At 36.0% G+C, this 18614-nt stretch overlaps 1 pseudogene; it reads right to left on the reverse strand.

The window, feature by feature from the left end:
* Window positions 1–8067: 8067 nt before the first annotated feature.
* LOC123251751 lies at window positions 8068–9365 on the reverse strand (annotated as a pseudogene).
* Between the last annotated feature and the right edge of the window lie 9249 nt (window positions 9366–18614).

An 18614-nucleotide genomic window follows, 5' to 3' on the forward strand; every position in this document is an offset into this window, starting at 1 on the left:
TGAAATTGAGGAAAATCATTTGGGTGGTTGTGTGAAGAATGGAGTAAAGTAGAAAGAGGTATTGAGGCACAAGGAACTAAGAACTACAAACTAAAGAATTACTAAGCAAGGCAGTATGCTCCTTGAAAGACCGGAGTTCAAATCATACCTCTTACTCTTACTGGCTCCTAGCCCTGGACAAATTACTTAATATCTCTTAAGGTTCTCACCAACTCTGAAAATATACTGTAGAGTTGTTGCTGGGCACTGGTAGAAGGATTTAAAAAAAACACACGCAAAAAAAATCTGTCATTCTCTAGCAACGATATACTCATGCTCAAAAGTCTCTCTTGAAACAAAGGAGTACTTACAAAAACTATCATACTGACTTTCTCTGTATGCTTCATTTTGCCCCTGTAATCCACCACCTCTCTTCTGAAACCAAGAATAGTTATTATATCAGAGTTCTGATATTTTTTAAAAGGTTTGTGTTTTTTCCCCTTCTCTTAAGGTTACTGAAGTTATTACTTAAATTGTTTATTTTTACTTACTTCACTTTGTACCAACTTATATAGGTCTCTCCAAATTTCTCCAAAATATACATATCTGTTATTTATGTCACAGTAATATTCCATCATATTCACATGCCATAATTTAGCCAGCTATTCCTCAGCTGATGTGTATTCCTTCTGTGTTTCCAGCTCTTACTATCACACTCAATGATACTATTAACATTTTGGAAGATACACCTTTGATATCCTTGAGCTATATATCCAAAAATATCACAAGGTCAAAGGATAAGAACAGATAAGCAAATTTCCCACTGTAGTTCTAAGCTGTTTTCCAAAATGATTTTACTAAGATGTGCTCTACTAATGGTAAATTAATATGCCTATCTTCCCACGGCCTCTCCAACAATGACCATTTTTGTCTTTTTTAATCTTTACTACATTTCCTTTTTAGTATTCTCAGTATTTCCAGTAAGGACTATAGTTGAGCAGAGTAGGATACTAGGATCCAGAAACTATTAAAGGAATTCAGTGTGTGTGTGAGAGAGCTGCAGCTACCCTCACTTGATTCCAAGTAGCATCATGAGATTCCTTTATTCTGGGTCTGGTAAAATAGTTATGCAGACATTTTTCAGGACTCATATTATGAATCAGCACAATGACAGTCTGAGATAGAAGATGCTTGTTAGAGAAACTGCAGAAGAATTTATTTTTAAAAATATTTATTTAGTTTAAACATTTTTTTAAAAAATGAGTCCTAGATTCTCTCTTCTTCCAACCTCCTGCAATCACTGAGAAGGCCAATAATATGATATCAATTTTACATGTAATAATATACAAAACATTTCCATATTGCAAAAAAGTGAGAAAATTATAATTCAATTTGCACTCAGAGTTCATCAGCCGTCTCTCTGGAGGTAAATGGCATTTTTTTTATCATGAATCTTTTGGAATTGTTTTTATCATTGTATTGATCAGTGGCCAAAGTCTTTCCCAGTTGATCATCATAAAACATTGTTCCTATACAGAATGATCTCCTGGTTCTTCTTACTTCATTTTGCATCAGTTCATGTAGGTCTTGCTATTATTTTCTGAAACCACTCCCTTGTCATAGCTTAAAGGACAAAACACTCACAGTTATATAGCACAACTTATTCAGCCATTCCCCAATTTATGAGTATCCCCTCGATTTTCAGTTCTTTGCCAAAGAGCTATACTATACTATACTATACTATACTATACTATACTTATACTATATTATACTATACTATACCATCCTATAAATATTTTTGTACATATAGGTATCCTTTTATTTTTTTTCTTTGGTCTCTTTCATGTACAGACCTAGTATTGGTATTGCTGGGTTGAAGAGTATGTATAGTTTTATTACTTCTTGGGTATAATTCCAAATTCTTCTCCAGAATGGTTGGACCAATTAATTCACAACTTGACCAATAGTTAATTGGTATACCTATCTTCTCTTATTCACTCCAGCATTTATTATTTCATTTTTTCTCTTTTTTAATTTTATTTTTATTTTTTCAGTTATATATAGAAATAATTTTGGGCAATTGTTTTCTGACATTTTAGAATTCTGATTTTCTTCATCCCTCCCCTTCCCTTTATCAGAGACATGTATTATAGAGATTTTGGATATCACTTCACTGTCTGTGGTACCTTTTAGCAAAATGTTGATTCCCTGATTATTTCTTAATTAGGTCTATTTTGTTTTTCCTTTGCCTGAGATCATTATTGTTACTCTGGCTTTTTTTTTTCCTTAAGCTGAAGCATAATGGATTCTGCTCCAGCCCTTTATTTTAACTCTATGTGTCTTCCTGTTTCAAGTATGTTTCTTATTTAAAATATTTTTCCATGGTTACATGATTCATGATTTCCCCGCTACCCTTTCCCTCCCAGAGCTGACAAGCAATTCCACTGACAAGCAATTCATTGTTCAAAACCTATTTCCATATAATTCATATTTGCAGTAGACTGATCTTTTAACATTAAAACCCTAATTATATCCTCATCAAACCACATGATTGTTCTTATGTTTTTCTTCTCTGTTTCTACTCCCACAGTTCTTTCTCTGGATATGGATAGTGTTCTTTCTCATAAGTTCCTCTGAATTGTTCTGGGTCATTGCATGAAGTATGTTGGATTCTAGTTTCTAATCCTTTCTGCTATCTGATTCTATTTTATGGGTGGGCTCATACCATTCAAATTCATAGTTATGATTGCTAATTGTGTATTTTCTGATAATACTTTTTTTCTTGTTTATCCTTCTCTCTCTTTTTTCCTGTCCCTCCTCAAAAGCTTATTTTGTTTCTGATTTTAGCCTCTTTTAATCTAACCCTCCCTTTTATCATCCATCTTCACATATCTTTTATTCCCTTCCTCTTCTATTTCCTTATTTGTTAAAATGGATTTCTATACCCATTTGAGTGTTTATATATCCTTCTCCCTTCAAATAAATCCTAATGAGAGTGAGATTCAAGCATTGCCCTTCACTCTCCCCCTTTCTCATCTGCTATGAAAGCTATTCCTTATGCACCTCCTTTATGTGAGAAAAATTCCCCATTTAATCTCTCTCTTTCCCCTTCTCCTAGTGCATCATTATTTTTCCCCAATATTTTTTGAGGTTGTCCCCAAATAATCAACTTACCTGTGCCTTTGTCTTTTGTCTATGCAGACTTTTCCTAGCTGCACTAATAATAAATTTATTAAGAGTTACATATATCATCTTTCCATATAAGAATTTAAATAACTTTATTGAGTCTCTTATGATTACCCTTTCATCTTTACCTTTTTATGTTCCTCTTGAGGCATCTGCATGATGTCAAATTTTCTATTCAGCTCTGGTATTTTCATCAGGAATGCCTCTATTTCATTAAATATCTATTTCTACCTCTCAAGGATTATACTGAGTTATGATGGGTACATAAATCTTGGTTTTAAGCTTCTTTGCTTTCTGAAATATCATTTCAAGGCTTCTGAACCTTTAATGTAGAAGTTGCTACTTATTGTTTAATCTTGACTGTGACTCCATTGTATTTGACTTGTTTCTGACTGCTTGCAAAAATCTCCTTGACTTGGAAACTCTGGACCTTGGTCATAATATTCATAGGAGATTTCATTTTTAGATATCTTTCAGGAAAATATCAATGTATTCTTCCAATTTCTATTTTTCCCTCTGGATCTAAGATATTGAGACAATTTTCCTTTATAAATTTCTTGAAATGTGATGTCTAGGTTCTTTTTTTTTTGCTGATGAATTTTTAAGTAATCTAATTATTTTTTTCTCCATGAACTATTTTTCAGATCATTTCCCTCCACAATGAGATATTTCAAATTTTCTTCTACTTCTTTCTTTCTTTTGATTTTGTTTTATTTTTCTTGAAGTCTCATGGAGTCATTAGTTTCCACTTGTCTAATTCTAATTTTTAAGGAATCATTTTCTCCAGTTAGCTTTTGTATCTCTTTTTATATTTGGCCAATTCAGTTTTAAAAGAAGTTCTTTAGTGAATTTGTGTGCCTTTTTTTACCACTAGGCCAATTCTGTTTTTTAAATGGTTATTCAGTATTTTTTCTCTTTTTACCAAGTTGTTAATTCTCTTTTCATTTTTTTGAACTACTCTCATTTCTTTCCCCATTTTTTTTCTGTATTATTCATCTCTTTCTTTAATTTTTCCATGAATTTTTGCTGGCCTTGGGTCCAATTAACATTTTTCTTTGAGTCTTTGCTTGTAGCTCTTTTCATACTTTTGTATCCTTCTAATTTTATGTTGTGGTTTTCTCTACCACTAGAGAAGCTTTTTATATTTAAGTTCCTTTCTTCTCTCATTTTCCTAGCCTATTTCTTTACTTTGAACTTCATGTTAAGTTGGAATCTGGTCGCCTAGGAGTGGGAAGGTACTATATAGATGTACTCTATCATCTTGGTCCTACCTCTTAAAGAATTTCTTAGAAAACAACAACTTTTTTTCTCAGTTGTTTTGGTGTTTTGGGGAATGACAAATATTCTGGTATTCAGAGCAAATGAAATCAACATGAGCAACTTTTCTTTTTTCCTTACTTTTTCTTTGTCTATTCATTTTTAAAAATTATATATAAAGGGGTCAGCTGGGTGGCTCAATGGATTGAGAGACAGGCCTAGAGACTGGAGGTACTGGGTTCAACTGTGACCTCAGACACTTCCTAACTGTGTGACCTAGGCAAGTCACTTAACCCCCATTGGTTAGCCCTTACCACTCTTCCATCTTGGAACCAATACACAGTTTAATTCTAAGATGAAAGGTAAAGTTTTAAAAAAAATTATGCAGAAACAATTTTAAAAAATTGTTTTCTGATATTTTGCAATTCAAATTATCTCCCTCACTCTTTCCTTCCTTCCTGTCCTCCTTTCCCATATAGTAAACAATATGATATAGGTTTTTCAAGTGCTGTCATACAATACACATTTCTATATTCTTTATGTTGTGAAATAAGATATTCATGAAAAACTTAAAAAGGAAATAAAGTGAGAAGTGGTATAGTCAATCTTCATTCATACTCTGACAGTTCCTTTTGTGACTGCAGACAGCATTTTTCATCATGAATCCCTTGGAGTTGTCTTGGATCCTTGAATTGTTGATAATAGTTTAGTCCTCTGCAGTTGATCATTATACGATATTTCTGTTATTGTTTACAGTGTTCTGTTTCTGCTCACTTCACTTTGCATCAGTTCATATAAGCCTTTCCATATTTTTCTGAAATCATCCTGTTCATCATTTCTTATGTCACAGTAGTATTCCACTATAACTATAACTTGTTCAGCTATTCCACAATTGTTGGACATCCTTTCAGTTTTCAGTTGTTGTTGTTGTTGTTGTTTTTTTGCCATCACAAATAGAACTGCTATAAATATATGTAGGTCATTTACCCTTATATTTGATCTTTTTGGGATACAGAACTCATAGTGGTATTGCTGGGTCAAAGGGTATGCATAGTTTTATGACCCTTTGGGTATGATTCCAGATTGAACTCCAGGATGGTTCTATCAGTTCACAGCTCCTCCAACAGTGTATTAGTGTTCCAGTTTCCCCACATTCCATATGAACAGGTTTTCTAATGATCATGAGGGGAGTCAAGGTTTGCTCTTTTAAAACTATAATAGTCTTAGGAAAGTTATACAAGTGCAACAAGATCCCATGTGTTTCCTTGTTGAAGTAAGGACATTAATCCTATCTATCCCCATTACAATGTGTTATATTGTATTGTGTTTGCAAAGTGGAACAGTTATCCAGCCATTTTGGAGAGCATTCTGGAATTATTCCAAGAGAGGTATAAAACTGTTTATGCCCTTAGACATAGCAATACCACTGTTAAATATGTCTCCCAAGGTGATCAGGGCAAAAGGAAAGATCTACTATGTTCTAAAATATTTAAATCAACTCTCTTTTTGGTGGCAAACTGGAAGGAATGCCCATCATTTGGGGAATAGTTTAAAAAGTTGTGACGTATGATTGTGATGGAATTCTAATGTGCCATAAAAAATGAGGAGCAGGCAAATTTTTTAAAAAATGGAAAGACCAACATAAAATTATAAAGCGGTAAATGAGTAGAATCTAGAGAACATTATATACAGCATCAGAAATAATGTTTGAAGAATAATATGTGAATATTCACCTCCAGAGAAAGAACTGATAAGTAGAAACATAAAAGGCAAAACATATATGTATATATATATATATACATACACACAAATAATGCTTTCTCTAGTATAGGGAGGAGAAGGAAGGAGAGAGAAACCTGAGAATTTTAATATAAACAGCAAATAATAAATAAATAATAATGATTTAAAAAGAGTGAACATCAAAAAAAAAAAACCAAGACAAAAATAAGACACTTTTATTTTGGGTTCTAGTTAAAACAAGAGGCAGAGCCCAAATGCTAGAACACTCCTAAATGTCTGCCAAAAATCCCTGAAAGCAGAATGATTTAGGGAAGTGGAGTTGGAACTCGGCCTTTTGCCCAGACTCTTGTGTCTTACTATTGCTCCATACATAATATATTAAGTTATCCAGAGTACTGTTCTGAAATCTCATTACAGGTAGGAACAGTAAAGTGAGTTATAGGAAGAAGTTCTGCTCTAAAGAAAATCACTGAGAGTGGGAAGGGCAAAAATACAACCTGCTTTTTCTCATACTTGAAGCGGTCCTGACACTCTGATAAATGAGGGCTATTGTCTTGGGACTAGTAGTTGAGGAAGAGAAAGGAAGCTGTCTTTCCCATGGGGTCAGGCAGTGATGTTGATGGCCAAGGTCAGAGGAAGAAGATGACTGCCCTGGCTAAAAAAAGACATCAAGTCTCTTAGGGATAATATCTCCCACCATCACCTAGACAAATCAGATCAGACTGTTATTCTTTGAATCTTTTCTATACTTTTCCCATCCCTTGGGCTACCCTTTAGGAGCACTTTATTTTATATTCAAAAGTAAAGAATTAATTAAAAAATGTAAGGAAAGAAGGTTTAGTGATACCAGATTTTTGAACTCTATTATAAAGCAGTAGTTACCCAAACTATCTGGAACTTACTTAAAAATAGGAAAGTAGATCAATGGACCAGGACAGACATAAAACAAACATTTGTAAAAGATTATAGTAATCTCGTGGTCAACAAAAGTAAAGATCCAAGTTTCAGGGATAAAAATTCACTATTTGATAAAAATTACTGGGAAAAACTGGAAAGCATTCTGGCAGAAATTAGACTTTAGAGTATTATAACTACATCTTACACCACTGACCAAGATAAGATCAAAATGGATAAGTGACCTAGTCATATAAGGAATTATTTATAATAAACAAATTAGAACAAGGAACATGTTACCTATCAGATTTATGGATAGGCGAAGAATTTCTGAATAAACAAGAGATCGAAAGCATTGTAAAATTAAATTGAAAATTTTGAACACATTAATTTTTTTTAATCAAGGCCTCAGAATTAAATACAAACACCAAGCCCCAAATCCTAAAGGATCCATATTGCATCTCAAAATTGTCCCCATTAACTTAAAAAAAAAAGCTTGAAAGTATGTGCTTTACAGGATAGTAAATGAAATAAACTAGAACAAATATGCCAAATATTTCACTTTTGAATCACAGACACAGCTCCTATATTTGCTTTACAAAAAAACATGTCTGCTAACATGCATCTCAAACAGTATTCCATGAGCAATATATGACATAATTGAAACTGCTTTCCTAAATATGCTTACTGCTTAAGTACACTCCTACAACCTTGAGAAAAGCTGAAATTGTTTAACAGTTATAGTCTTTACTCAACTTGGTTATTACATCCAAGTTTTTAAGACAATTCTGATTTTACTTATAGTAAGCATAAATCACAAGCTTGTATTACAAAACTGTTAAAGTTTGTTTTTTGTTTGTTTGTTTGTTTTTCTTTAAAAAATAATTGACCAAGAGTCAGTGATCAGGATGTACATTCCCCATCCACCGCTCATACTGGACATGCCAGATATCCTTCCCATTCCGTTCACTCCCATAGATGCACGGCTCCTGCTACTATAGTGGTTGCTGTTCATCGTTCCTTGGCCACCTGTGCAATGTTTGATTGAAAATCACTGGAATTTTCCTGTAAAACTTTGTCATATCCACTCATGCTGCTATGACCACCATAGCCTCCTCCATAATCCTTGCTCAGCCGCTGGCTAGCTGGACCACCATAACTGGACTGGCTCAACAAACCCATGCCTCCCATCATTTGGCTACCATAAGCACCGGCTTGCTCCTGCTCTAGAATTCAAGAAGAGTTCTACATATCTGTGCTGCATATTTGCTTTGTCTTTTGACATAACTGCCACAGCATCTTCGTGAGGAGCAAATTCAACCTCTGCTTCTCCAGTCACTGTGCCATCAGGTCCAATTTCAATGTGTACTCAAACAGGGTTAAGTGTTGAGAAAAAATGGTAAATATCATTTTTCAGGAGCTCTGTAAGGTAATCCTCTCACGTACACACAATGGCCTGTTGTACTCTGGAAAATAGACCCGCCATCTCCATAGCTATGATCAGACATTCCTGAAAAACAGCAATTGAGGTCTCTTCCAAATCTATCAGACCCAAAGCCATATCCATCATTATGTCCATTGTAGTCATCGTAGCCTCCATACCTTCCACCATAGGCACCATGTCTCATTCTTTCAAACCCAGGTCCTCTACCAATGCTATTATAGCCTCTGCCAGTACCAGGCTTGTCCTAAGGACCTGCATAGCCTTTAGCTTTCAAGGAGGATCATAATGAGTACAAATTTATGCTTGGCTGCCCTTGAAGATTTCAATATACCTATTCCCTGTTCTTTCCTTATGTTTCTTTAGAGCCTTTTTAGCCATTTTCAGTGAAGCAAACTGCACAAAAGCCTCTCCCATGCTCCTCCCCTGGAAGTCCACTGGCAATGTTATCCCATTTGGCGCAATTTCCAACCCTGAAAAAAAACTGAACAATTTCTTCCTTGCTACAGCCAAATGAGTCTTCTAAGATGCACAAAGCCATCACTGGCAGAGTCAGGACTCTTTGGACCAGTAGGCCTCAACACCCATTCCATTTCAACATTGTTTGACTTGAATATTTCAACATATCTATGTTCCATAGTTTCTCTGTCTTTTTTCAGTGCCAATTTGACTTCATCTTCTGATTCAAGTTCAACAAATGCTTCTTCACCTGGTCTGCCTTCCCGGGTATAAATAAAATGAATGCCCGATGCCCATTTTGAATTTTGCATTCCAAGAAAAAGTGTTGAACTTCATTGGCCGAGAAGGACCAAAGCAAGCCCCAGACCTTCACCACAAAGACTTCTCCACCTTTGGTACTCAGGATCATCTTGTTCAGTCAGTGATGGCAGTTTCATACTTGATTTCAGCATGGCTATGAAGAAAATCAACACTTTTTTTTAATTGTACAAATAAAACTAATGTAGTTAAGATTAGAAGGAAAGCATTAAGTTTGGGGAAAATTATATAGATAGTTCCTTGAATAGAGGTCTCATATCTAATATACATAGAGAAAACTTTGTCAAATATATAAGAATATGAACTATGCTCTAATTAATAAGTGGCCAGAAGTTATGAACAGATAGTTTTTTATTTGATTTTATTGATTAATTAAGAAAATTTTTCCATGGTTACATGATTCCTGTTCTTTCCCTCCCCTCTACTATAGCCAACGCACAATTCCATTGGGTTTTACATTTGTCATCGATGAAGACCTATCTACAGATTATTGATATTTGCATTAGAGTGATCATTTAGAGTCTACATCCCCAATCATATCCCCATTGACCCATGTGATCAAGCAATTGTTTTTCTTCTAAAAAGATAGTTTTTGGATGAAGAAATCAAAGCTACATATGAAAAATATTTTAAATCACCATTAATTAGAGCAATGCAAAGCAAAGCAACTCTAAGATATCATCATTCAACTTTGAGATTGGCTAAAATGATAAAAGGGAAAAATGACAAATGTTGGAGAAGATGTGGGAAAATGGGAATACTAATACACTATTGGTAGAATTATGAATTGCTCCATTAATTTTGGGGAGCAATTTGAAATTATGCCCAGAGAATTATTGTAGCCATCCTGTAGCTATAAGATATTCTTGTGTGGGTTGAGCATCTGAAAGGGAAGCTGGGGATTGAGGGAGTATGAGTGTGTTGTGAGGAAGATTAGCTTAGCTAGTGATTAGGAATTAAGTTGTACATAGCAGAAAGGAGCTGAAGCTGGGAACTCCAGGTTGGAATGAAGGAGCAGGAAGAAGTGACTTGGTTCTGAGAAGGGACTCCATTAGTGGTGGGCAAAACCTGTTGCCAGCCTGGGAGACCTCAGAGCAAAGGATACCCTGCTTCATGATTTTCCCCAGGGATCCTGAGTGGTAGCATTTAGCAAAAGGTGAGAAGATCAAGAGTCCTGTGCCAGGGAAGAGGTGAAGTTTGAGATCTGCTGGACAGTGCTTCAAGCAAAACCTTCTCTACTTGGTACCTGAGACAACTTTGGCTATTGGCATCCAGAGATCATCAGTGGATTGCAGTGAGAATCCCAAAGCCACAAATGCCCCTAGCTGAGCTGCTTAAGCCTGGAAGGTTTCAGGTCTGAGGCAGTCACCCAGTGACTCCATTTACAGCTCTTTGGGCCCTGTTAGTTTAGATCACTTAGATAAGAGTAGAATAAGTCTGCCCATTGACCTTAAAATCCTTTAGATTTTAAGTATAGAAATTTCTTTCCCACCTTTTAGTCAAACATAATTAAAGCTGTTAAGTCCCTTTTACCTTGTCAGCCTGTTTCTAGACTCTGGCCTAGGGGAAGCTGAGTGACAGTTAAGATCAACTGCCATTCCTGTGGGAATCCAGTAAACTCTGGTCTTTCCATCCTGGTCCAGTCTCTCATAAATCCCAGTGTGTGTGTTCCCACAAACCACTTAGTTTATTATAATATCCCTGGTGACCCCATTACCTTACATATATTTCCCACAAGTGGAAGGGTTAAAGATTAAGGTAGGAAGGACATAAAGAGATAAAATAGACACAGAGACACAGGAGTCATCAGCTTCATGTTCAGCTTGTCAGCCCTTACTCCGATGGTCAGGGAGAGAGTGTCCAACTGACACTGAATGAAGGAACTGATCTGTTTATTAAGGGCAGTTGCACAAGGAGGGGGTGGCAGGGTGTCCATCACCCATTCGGTACATCAAAAGTTTTAATAGTTTAATGACAAAGCTAAAGGATGAATGATAACACAATAAGTCATCAGGTATCTGGGTCAGGACTCTTCTCCTTTCTGGAAAGTTGGCACCAGTCTTATCTTAGGAATGCATATGTGGATCTTTGATATTCCAAAGGACTCTAAAACTTGTCTGTGAACTTACACACAAGAGATAATAGGAGAGATTTGGCTTTTAAAATCAACCCAATTTAACCCCATCCAAATTTAAGGACTCGGCAATCAATCATGTGAAATATTAGAAACATATCTTTAAGTCTGGTCCATGAGCACTTTGTTCATTAGAGTCAGCTTTTGAATACATCTTTAATACTTTCATGATTTTTTCATACCTGGAATCCTTCAGTTTTTAAACAATGTATACCTTTTCACCCAGCAATTCACTAATGGGTTTATTTCCTAAGATGATTGATCAGGGAATGTTCTATGTATATATGTAAAATATTTATAGCAGCTCTCTTTTTAGTAGCAATGAACTAGAAATTGAAAAGATGTGCATCAGTCAAAGAATGACTAGACAAGTTGTGGCATGTGATTATGATGGAACATTACTGTGCCAAAAGAAATTGTGAAGATAGGATTAACTCTCCCTTTGCCTATTTTTAGCAATAAAATCAAGAACTTAAAGTACCCATATTTGACACTAAGTATGAAAGTTCTGCAAGTCACTTGCTAGAGTGGGTGGCAACTCCAGAGGCCACTGCCACACCCCTGGGCAGTGCTAGACAAATTGAAAGACTGCTATCGGTTCTCCCAAAGTCGAGAAGAGACAGGAAGTGATGTAGAAAAAGGACTATAAAAAGTCCTGAACTTCCTGTCCAAAAGGCTTCTCCTTTGAACTTCTTTTCCTTTGGAGTTCATCTTTGGAGACTCTGCATCAGTGAGCTGGGTTGAAGGAGGAGACTCCTTCCCTGGATCCTGAGTCAGCTTCATGGCTGTGTAGCTTGCCTTCCTTTTCTGGCTTCTGGAGAGATTGGTTCCAGAGAGGTCTTCCTTTCCTGGAGAAGGCTGCATTTGTGGAAACCTTGCTAAAGACACCACTGGGACTCCTGGCTTAAAAGACTACCATGACTTTATGTGGAGAGCTGAACTTGAGAGCCCTTGCCAGGTGATGAGTTGTACTTCTATGGACAGAAATTATCAGGTATCTAGCTTGGCAATACTTTCTACTTCCTACATTTCTCTCTTTTACTATATCTCTATTAAACTAAATTGTTAAGAGTGGCTAATAGACTCATGACTTAAGAGTTAATTTTTTAAATTGATGACCACAATATTACTTTAGAACTTTCATATTAGCATAAAACCTAAATTTTAAATTCTCATAAAATGAACAGGTTGATTTTGGAAAATCATGGAGCTACCTACAAGAAGTTATGAAGGATGAAATGAGCAGAACCAGAAGAACATTATATAACACAACCAATATTGTTTGAAGAATGACTTGTTCATGTCCACCAGAGAAAGAACTGATGAATAGAAAAAAGAAATACATAGTTTTATATATACAAATATTTTTTATACAGATATCTTTTTATAAAATGATGCCTTCTCTAATGGGGGGAGGAGAGTGAGTTAACTATTTTAATGTAACAAACAAATAAACAAACAAATAAGTAAGTACCTTCTCTATTTTCATCTTCATCTGTAGCTTAGCTAGTCTTCCATGACTTAAATCAGGATAGACAGTTGAAAATAGAGACTACATAATACAGAAGACATCTGGTTGAAGGGAAGTGGGGATAGGGGAATAATAATCACTAGCATTTACATAGTGCATTGAAGTCAAAGCATTTTATGTACATAATTTGTTTCTTACAACAATTTTGGGAAATAGATGTAATTACTATCTCCATTTTAAAGATGAAGAAACTGAGACTGAGAGGTAAATTAACCAGGGTCACACATTTAATTAATGTCTGAGTCTAGTACCCTATCCAGTGTGCCATGTAGATGCATATGTAGTGATGGTGGAGGCAAATTCCTTCTAATTCTGTATCTATCATGATTATAATAATAATAAGTGTGCCTTGCATTTCTGAAGAACTTTAAATGTTGGAAGATACTTTACATCTATTTCCTCATTGATTTAAGATTAAGAGTCTATGGACTTATATACATCTAGCTGAGCCAAAGAAATTCATGTGGGTATGGCCATGGTGAGCTTTCCTGGAACCCAAAGTTCTACAGTTTCAAACCTTTTTACCCCAATGGCTACTGAACGCTACTCTTTCTCCAGGTCTGCTCTGCTGTAGATGGTTATCCTGTAGGAGACTGTGGCATACTGGACAATGAGTGGGCAGTGGTTTGTGGCAGTAGTGACAGCAGTTCTTTCTTCAGTCTAAGGTAGACTCTACTGATGCCATGGAACTAAGGCAGGAACATGCTGGATGAGGGAGGTTGGGAGAAAGAAGTTCTTGATATCAGTTGTAGAAGGCAAAATTTGTTCTTTGTCTCACAGTGTGGAAATGTCACATAGGCACTGTTACATAGAAGAGTTAGGTTTTGTCATCTTATTAGCACCTTGCTTTGCAGGTCTCAAACTAGGATTATTATCTCTTCCCAAATAGCTAACATTTATAGAGTTCTTTAACATTTTACAAAGGACTTTACAAATATCTAATCTTTTCCTTGCAACAAACCCTTGGACGTGAGGAAACTGAGGTAGACAGAGCTTAAGTGACTTGTCCAGGATCACACAGTTAATAAGTATTTGAAGCCAGATTAGATTCAGTTTTCTTGATTACAAGTCCTGAGTTCTGCCCATTCTACTACTTATGCCTCCTTTTGACATCACCATTTTTATTCCATCTGTTTCCCATGGTCAAGGACTTCATGTTAGCTTTGATGCTTCCTACTCCCTCACTTCTTATATTTGACTGGTTATCAAGCCTTGTCAAGTTGTTTTCAATCAACCAATCCACAAGCATTTATGAAATACTTTCTGTGTGTTAGGTACTGGTACTGGGAATAAAATGACAAATAATTTCCTTTCAAGGAAATCATCTTTTATTGGGGAGACATATACATTTATTGGTAAATATAGCTGCCCCACTCCATCAAGGTAGTTAGATATACGATTTTAAGGAGGGAGAGCACTAGTAGTAGGGGGAACCAGCTTTATGTAGCATGTGATGCTGATTTGTGTTTTGAAGAGGAGGATTCTATAAGATGGAAATAATGAGGGAGTGCATTTCAGGCATGGAGGGCTGCCAGAAAAAAAGCTCTGAGATGGGTGATGATGGCATTGTGTATAAGAAATGGAGTGGATAGTTTGACTTCATCAGAGAGTGACAGAATGAGATTAAAGCAATTTATTGTTTTGGAAGATTGCCTGAGGTGTTGGGTTGGTGATCCAGTGTATGACCAACAGTCTGTGTCAAAGACAGGACTCGAACCCAGAGTTTCATGACTCTAGAGTAAGCTCTGCATGCACTGCCATTGTCCTTCTCTATTAGTACTTTGCATAATCTTAATTGATCAGTTGTTTTTTCAGTTGTGTCCAACTCTTGGTGACCCCATTTGGGGTTTTCTTGGAAAAGATGCTAAAATGGTTCTCCATTTTCTTCTCCAGTCCATTTTATAGATGAGGAAACTAAGGCAAACAAGCTTAAGTGACTTGCCCTAGGTGACAGAATAGGTAATGGTCTGAGGCCAGAATTTAAGTCAGGAAGATGAGTCTTTTTGACTCCAAGCCCAGCGCTCTTATCCACTGTATCACTTAACTGTCCATGTCTGTTATATACTCTAGTTATTCATTTGTATCATATTCTTCTACTAGGCTATCAGCTCCATGACGACAGAAATCATGAATTAACATTTTTTTGTATTTTCCATCTTGTTATTGTTCAGTTATTCAATTGTGTCCAGCTCTTTGGAACCTCCTGGGCCATGGCACACTAGGTCCTTCCATGTTCTCTCAAACTCTATCCATGTTCATTGTTTGCATAAAACTATCTCTCCATCTCATCCTCTGCATCCTCTTTTTCTCTTTTTTCTTTCCATAGAGATTAGCATACTGCTCTGGAAGTAGTAGTGATGGTAATACTAATAGTGGCAGTAATAGTAGTAGTAGTGGTGATAGTAGGATTAGAGGGAGTAGGAAAAATAACAATACTATGACTAATAAAAAGCACCTATGTAGTGCTTTAAGGTTTGTTTGTTTTTTTTTTTTAAATCCTTACCTTCTCTGTCTTAGTATCAATTCTAAGACAGAAGAGTGGCAAGGGCTAGGCAATTGGGGATAACTTGTCCAGGGTCACATAGCTAGGAAATATCTGAAGTCTGATTTGAACTCAGGTCCTCCCAATTCCAAGCCTGGTTCTCTATTGCTACCAATCTGCCCTGGCTTTAAGATTTACAAAGCATGTTTACAAATATCATCTTTTTTGATACTCATGACAACCCCTAGGAGATAGATGCTATTATTATCCTTTTTTTTTTTTACAAATGAAGAAACTTGGATAGACAGAGGTAAAGTGACTTAACCAGGGTTTCATACCAGTATTACATAGCTGAATTTAGATTTGAATTTGGGCTTTTCTGACTTCAGTTTATCAGCTATACTACTCAGTTACCTTAAATACATTCTTAATAAATATTCTTTGAATTGATTGTTAAGAGGAAGAAAGTTAGAACCTTCATATTATTGCCCATTTTGTTATTGTTGCTAAGTCAAGAGTCAGGAAGATGTGAGTTCACATCTGGCCCCAGACACTAACTAGCTGTTTGATCCTGAGCAAGCCACTTAACCTTGTTTGACTGAAGTTCTTCATTTATAAAGTGAGTTGGAGAAGGAAATGGCAAACCAGTAGGTTTACCAAGAAAATTTCAAATGGAATCACAAAGAACCAGACATAACTGAAAATGACTGAACAAAATGGTGGATATTTTTGGTCCTCCCAATACCCTTGAGTAAATGGAGAATTTGGAACAATCTTACTCATAATTGCTCACTTTAACAAGTTATTTTAAGGTTTATAAAATATTTTAAATACATTTTTTTATTTGAGCCTCACAACAACTATAGAAGATAGATTGTACAGACATAATTATCCTACAAATATTACTACTACAGATGAGAGAATGGAGGGTCAGAGTGCCTAATAACTTGCCTATAGTGTCATCACTAGGATGAGAAGTCAGAATAGTCAGAGATGTCTTTTCTAATGCCAGGTAGGGCCAGCAATGTCTTCATTAACCCTCCTTGTCTTTTCCCAGTACTAAGGGAGTTGAGTAACCAGGCTAATTCTTACTTCAAAATCTAAATATACAATACAAACCTTTTTCTTCATAGTTAAGTTTGGACAGGTAAGGTGAGAGCACATTTATTTATTCCTTGAAACATCAAAATCCACAGAATAGCAAACTATATTTAAAGAATATTTAACCATCTATATATGATATCAAAAAAGATCTGTTGGGCTGATGAAGAGCTCATTTTCAATGAAGATTTTCACTGAAGAAAACATGGAAAGTTTTCCAGTGGATTTTTCTTTAGGTGGCTTTCATTGGATTATTTTTAGAATGTGAGAGACAGGCTTCCCAATGGTAATTACTTCTGAAAATTCTTTAGGAGTCTTTCAGGCTACCAGAATACCATGTAATATATCATATTTTCTTAAGAAATGTTGGCTTTTAGGCATCATTCATTTCTACATGTAGATGGTTAGTGCATCATTCCTGTAGGCCTGGGACATAAAAACTTGATACCTATTCCCATTTTATATATGGGAAGTGGTTTTTGCACTAGGAACAACAACCTGACCAAGAATGATATCCAACTAAGACAGACATATGTTATTGTCTTCTTCAGTACTTAATGGATTTGTGATCTGATTGATGTAGATCCTCTTTCCAATGATACAAAACAAAATTTATCCCTGACATCCTGTGCAACTCTTGTCTGTGTCCTCATACAAATCTTTCAGAGGTGGTCTGCCCACTTTGCTAGGGCCCTTTCTCTAATTCTCTTGACATTTCATGAATAACAATGGAGCACACACACATTCCATTGGATGTCCTTTGCTCTTGTCTAATGCATGGGCTTCTTCCTGTTTGGGTCATCCATCTTCAAAAAAGTATTTATCAAGCACTTACATTGTGGCAGGCATCATACTAATGACATCCTTGACACCATTTCTGTGCAATTTGAAGGTCTCTGGACCTTTTTCTTGAGTTCAATTATGGTCTTAGACACTTACTAGCTATGTGACCCTGTGCAAGTCACTTAATTCTGTTTGCCTCAGTTTTCTCAATTATAAAATGAGTTGGAGAAGGAAACAGTAAACCACTCTAGTATCTTTGCCAAGAAAACCTCAAATAGGATCACAAAGAGTTGGACACAATTGGAACGACTAAACAACTGTGCTATTTTATATTGAATGACTACAGGAACCATTTCTTTTCGTATATTGTCAGATATATTAGGGAAAATCAATAGCAAACTAAAAGAGAAACTAAATATGAGCAATTGTAGTATACAACTAAGACAACAAGCTGTTCATTTTAAAATGTACAAAGCCAAAAGAAGATATCACCATTTCTTTTTTTTTTTAAACCCTTGTACTTCAGTGTATTGTCTCATAGGTGGAAGATTGGTAAGGGTGGGCAATGGGGGTCAAGTGACTTGCTCAGGGTCACACAGCTGGGAAGTGACTGAGGCCGGGTTTGAACCTAGGACCTCCTGTCTCTAGGCCTGACTCTCACTCCACTGAGCTACCCAGCTGCCCCCGATATCACCATTTCTTAAAGGAACTTGACTTATGCCAATCCTTTGCCACAATTAGGAGACTACAAGTGCCTAGAAACCACCTAAGCAAAGCAACATCTGGCCTCCTTACCAACCAAAGCAAAACTACGACAACTAAAGGCATAAATTTGCTTGTAGGAGCTTATGGCTCTTACTGCCATTGTTGCCATTGTCAATCTAAGATCTTTACTTGATAGGGGAAAGAAGGAAAGAACTTTAGCATCTTCAAGCAAAGACAGGAAAATATTAGTTTCAAAAAATCTTTCTCTGTGCAGAAGGTGGTGCTTGAACTGAGAGAAGCACAAAGGTTATGTAATCTAGATCTTTGTATTCACAGAACTGACAGTTTAATAGGAGGGTAAGACACCTGTCTAGATGCAAAATAATATGTAAATGGATAAGTGAGGTGAGAAATAAAGAGCATGTAAGTTCCAGTTGGAAAAAGGAATCTGAAAAATCCTCCAGGAACATTTGAGTGGGCAAGCAGGATGGGCAAAGGTACAAAAGTGGGGAAACCTAGTGATTGTTAGATAGATAACAAGATATCCAGTTTGATTGGAATGTATGTGGTAATAATAATAGCCAATGTTTTGATAGTATTTTAA

This window comes from Gracilinanus agilis, chromosome 1 (assembly GCF_016433145.1).
Source record: "Gracilinanus agilis isolate LMUSP501 chromosome 1, AgileGrace, whole genome shotgun sequence".
In the NCBI taxonomy this organism is placed as follows: domain Eukaryota; kingdom Metazoa; phylum Chordata; class Mammalia; order Didelphimorphia; family Didelphidae; genus Gracilinanus; species Gracilinanus agilis.